Source organism: Poecilia latipinna, unplaced genomic scaffold (genome assembly GCF_001443285.1).
Source record: "Poecilia latipinna isolate Pla-1442-1.1 unplaced genomic scaffold, P_latipinna-1.0 Scaffold2917, whole genome shotgun sequence".
NCBI classification, from domain to species: domain Eukaryota; kingdom Metazoa; phylum Chordata; class Actinopteri; order Cyprinodontiformes; family Poeciliidae; genus Poecilia; species Poecilia latipinna.
In genome coordinates, this window is record NW_015115533.1 from 113,658 (window position 1) to 118,745 (window position 5,088).

General features: G+C 35.3%; 1 long non-coding RNA gene across 1 annotated transcript; it reads left to right on the forward strand.

The window, feature by feature from the left end:
• Nucleotides 1–1,168: 1,168 nt before the first annotated feature.
• On the forward strand, nucleotides 1,169–4,733 carry LOC106939586 (uncharacterized). Its single transcript, XR_001422881.1, has 5 exons — nucleotides 1,169–1,301; nucleotides 4,186–4,233; nucleotides 4,326–4,373; nucleotides 4,542–4,589; nucleotides 4,712–4,733. It is a non-coding gene; the product is annotated as an uncharacterized LOC106939586 (long non-coding RNA).
• The last annotated feature ends 355 nt before the right edge of the window (nucleotides 4,734–5,088 follow it).

The following is a 5,088-nucleotide window of genomic DNA, read 5'->3' on the forward strand; positions in this document are numbered from 1 at the left end:
ATGCTTATTGTAGAGCTCTAAAATATGTTCCTTGAATATAATTGATTATCTTCTAAAAGTATATATGATAAAGTTCTACTAAAAACATCCATTTTAAATGGTAAATTGTTTTTTTTAATCAGGACATTTTCAAGCAAACTTGAACATTTATCTTGATTAAAGGAAAATGTCTGGAATGAGGTAACAAATCAGTAAATTAACTGGAAGCTAATTTTTTTCTCACAGTGTGGCCTGAAAAGGAAAGCAGAGTGAATGAATCATCACATCAAAAGGTGTGACTGACATAGTCACCCTGCATTTTCATTTTCTTATCTTCTATCTCCCAACAAGTTTCTTTCTTCTTTGTCATAGAGCCCAAACACAAAATCAAAACAACGATTGTGTGCACTGTTAAGGAAAAGCTTTCTGGTATATTATAATTTAAAACACATAAGATGATAGATATTTTTTTAGAAGTGCTGCTCATTGTGGCAGCATGTTGGAGCAGCTGTTAGATCTGATTTTGGCTCTTTGTGAACTTATGTTAATAATTTTTCATATATTTTTTGGTTGGACAATTATTTGATCTGTTTTTAGATGCTGTGTAACTGGAAAGATATTTGCTCTTTTATCTTATCTTGTCTGTGCTAGCCAACAAATGCTGGTGTTGTCCAGGACATGATACTGTGTAACATGTCTCTCAACCTCCTGGATATTGAGATCTTAGCATGTCATGATGGTCCTAAAACTATGGTACCACAACAGTCTTTAGTCAGAGGCCCCTTCAGTTTTGTTTCAAGACTGCTACTGGGAATCCTTCCTCAATTCTTTGAAGATAATATCATGATTTGAGTTACAACAATGTTTAATTTCCTCATGGGATTAATAAAGTATGTCTGAACTCCCCCAGTGTGGGACAATATTCTATTCTATTCTATTCTAATTGTTTCTGTTTTAATGCTATTGAGCTTTGGAGTGAACTGACTTCAGCTGTTCACACGCCACCTCATCTGACACAGCTCCCTGGGTAGGTGTCTCATGTCTCCCCCTGGTAAGCAGAATATGTATAGCACCATCATTCCATCAGGATATTAGGCATTAAATAACTCACTGGGGATTGTAAAACGAGTCACTGATTGTTGAAACAGGTCTGGTTGGTCTGAGTAGCACTAAGAAATCACAGAGCCAGTGAGTGGTTAGTCAGAAAACGTCTGTTTTTTTGTTTCCTGAGTGTAACTGTTTCTGTTGTCAGCAGGATTAAAAGTCAATATGCCTGAAACAAAAAAGAAGAAAAATGGTAAAGATAAGAAGCCCACATCGAGGTAAGAGGAACCAAACTTCAGTTTATGAAAATCAAACTGAGAAATAAGAAATGTTAAACTAGGAACAAAAACTTTGTATTAATGAAATGATGGAGAAGATTTTCATTGAATGTAAAATCAGGAACCGTCTACAAAACATCTGTTTGCTCAGAGGAGTAGTCGCACCAACAGGCTCCTCTCCTGTCACTGGAGAACGGAGCCATTTAAGATCTTTTGTTCCTTCTGCTGTATACTAACATCTCGGTCTGAACATCTGCACTTTCATTTTGTTTAGTACAATCACTGGTAACTTTCCTCAATGTTTAATGAGCCTATTTAATCCTTTATGTAGCTATGTATAAATGTGTATAATAATAATAATAATAATGAAATTTGGCCAATCTTTACACAAATCTGTCAAACAAATATGTTATCCAGAACTCCATTATGTACATCTTGTAAGTTATAATGGCTGATGCGTACATTCTCAATGCAATACAAATATTTGGTTTACGATGCAACAGTGATCTCTACGGCTTAAGTTTTCTCATGTCGGGTGTAATAACTATAAACACTGGGAGGCATGTATTATTCACCATTTACTTCTCGACCTCCTCATTTAAATGCGGCAATGAAAACTGTGTCTTTCTACAAACCTTATAGCATACCAATTCAACAGTATGCTACTTTATAAAATATCTTGACGAACATAGTAATAAACTCTGCAGTTAACTTAGTTTGTACACTAAACAGATACAAAATTTCTAAGTTATTTATAGTCAAGTGTCAACATCTATAAGAATGTTTATACAATAGGAACAATCTGAACAATAAAATATGTCTTGTGCAACGCTTCTATTAAGTGGGCAGGTCTGACTGCAGGGCTTAGTGTTAACCACTTTATAAAATCAGAAATAGGTACGGCATGGAGTCATGATTGGGTGGATAATTGATGCAACTGATGCGAAGAGCTTTGTTTGTATTGCTATTTATTGCAGTAGAAATAATAATGATAATAATAATGACAATAATAATAATAATACTAACAAAAAAAACTAAACAAAAATAAATTGTTCAAAAGAAACAAGGACGGGGAAAAAACCCAACCCAACAAAGAAATAATAATACTTCAAAACTAAATATAGTTCAAAAGTCCAAGAGCAACGGGAGAATTGTTCTTTTCCTTTAGATACTCCCTTAGAGTTTATTTTGTTTCCTGTGTGGAAAGTGTCGTTTGGTTTTCCTGTGTGGAAAGTGTCGTTTGGTTTTCCTGTGTGGAAAGTGTCGTTTGGTTTTCCTGTGTGAAAAGTGTCGTTTGGTTTTCCTGTGTGGAGAATGTCTTTCTTTTTCCTACCACCAGGTGGTGTGTGGGTAGCTCGCCATCCTCCGTCATCAAGCGAGTCGATGAAGGGGGAGAAAAAAAAACCTGACCTAAAAGGCCAGAAAACATACATTAAATTCATATATAAATGTTATATTTATATAAGCTAAATGGGAAAAAACAAAACAAATACATACTGCTATGTATTGACAACAACTTCATATTTTATAAGAAAAAAAAGTCCTTTTAAAAAGAAAAGTGCACTTCATAATTCAAGTTCAAAATTTCTCAAAGTAATTAGCAGTCGCTACAAACGGCTAATAATAAATCAAAATCAATCAACTTTAAGAATGTGATTGATCAAAGTAGCTACAAACAAAATCATATTAGGTACCAGACTTCATAGATGCACCAGCATGGAATACAACAACAAACAAAGAAATCATGAAAAATAATCAAATCTAAAGTTGAAAGGGAAGCCTTTAAATATTAAAGGTGTGGCCTTTAATTTGGCTTTAACAGTGTGACTTTTTATTAAGTAAGTAATTAGTAAGTGGACTGAGCTGATGTGGCAACTGATTGTCGAGTTGATAACTAATGCTAACTGGCGGCGCACAGCGGAAATAACGCCCCATCATATATGGATGAATATTTACTCACCATCGAGTAACGGATTGTCTGAGGAAGTGGATGTTACTTGTTCTCATCAGAAGGTAAACCAGGCATCAACAAAGCCCAACCTGGTGAGTATTGCAGCGGATATATTAGCGGCGCTAGTATTGCTGATACAACGTCAAGTTCAGATGGTACTTAACTCACCGCAGATCCTCGAGTTTTAGGGATGAATTTGTTCAGCGATGAGTCGAGTTGGAGATTTGAGATTGTTTTATTAACAACCAACGCCACAACCAACAGTGAGCAGCAGCATAGTGGAAACCCGGAAATACACACGAGGGTCCCAGCTGTTAAAGGGACGGCTTAAAGGGAAGGTGGTTGGGGCGTGGCGGTCACGTGGGTTACACTTGGGTAATTATAATTGAAATCAATAGTTTGTTACTAATTAAATTATCAATACAATAAAAAAATTTTAGGTTAATTTGGGCACCAATTCTAGCATTTGAGGAATCATAAGTCAAATTCAATCTCTCAGGAAGGAAGGAATTGAAACCACTGGCAGGAGAAACTCTGCACACAAGGAACGATACATTTTTATTTGTCATAAAACTCAGCTCAATCATGTGTTTGGCAAACCTCACGCTACAAAAAGGAAACATGGTTTTAGGGCTTGTATGATCACAAAGTGGATATGCATTTATTAATAAAATAAAAAAAAAGGTGAAGAAAGTTAGAGGCTTGGAACAGGAAGAGGAAAGGAATGATTGAAGGAGAAAATAGTCAACGAATTCTAGCACCGTTGAATTCGATTTTTCCGAAACCAAACAATCTGTAACACACTGCAGACTTAAACCAACACAGCAATAACATAACACAAGAATATCACAACGTATAACCAGCAAAACATTAAACATCATGTAAAGTTTTTATTTTTATTACCAATGAAAAACAATGAATATTTTCCCGCAGACTCGATTTTAAACAAAAGGAAGATGAACTGAGCTCAGTCAAAGTCAGGTAGGATATAATTAGAGCATTTCCTACTGCAGTTTTCAGCTCTGTCTCCACCTGACACTAAACTTACTGCACATGTTTCTACTTTCATGCAGGTTGACTGAGATGGAGACATGGTACAAAGGGAGGCTTGTTGAAGCAGAGTAAGTATTTCATCTGATGTCTGTAAATCTTATTCTCACCAACAGCTTTATAAAACTAAACAGTTCAAAACAGTTCTTCATTAGACTCTCTGTAAAGCAACTAATGAATTGCACATTAGTTTGTTTTTTTGTATATTGTGGTATAAACCAATGATTACTTTCTCACAGAGCTGCTCTGAAACAAAAGGATAATGAGCTGAACTCAGTCAAACAGAGGTAGTAAATGTAATACGATGCAGAAATATGAACAACCGTGTTTATATTTCTGTCTGTCTCACATGTTTTCTCTGTTTTCTTTTTGTCTTGGCATGTTTCTGTGAACTTTTGATTTCAAACAGATTGACTGGAATGGAAGAAATGTAAGTACATAAACTCTTTTCACAGGAATAAAATCACAAAGCACTGTACGATAAACAGCAACATGAAATTATACAACAAATAAAACAAGCTTAAAAAGAACAGTAACATCTTGACAGAAAAACCTGGGAAAATAAAAGTGTTTTCAGTTGAAAACCTCCAGTCAGCAAAATGAAAACTAAACCTCTTTTCATTATTCATAGGCTTCTATTGTGGTAATTAACCTTCCTGTGGTCTTAAGAGATGGGATCATTTAGACCCCAAGAGTTTTTTTGACACCATGTGCAGTTCAGTGGTGTTGGACTGACCCCATATGTGTTTCCATGAGGTTATTTTTGTGTAGTTTCAGAAACCGACA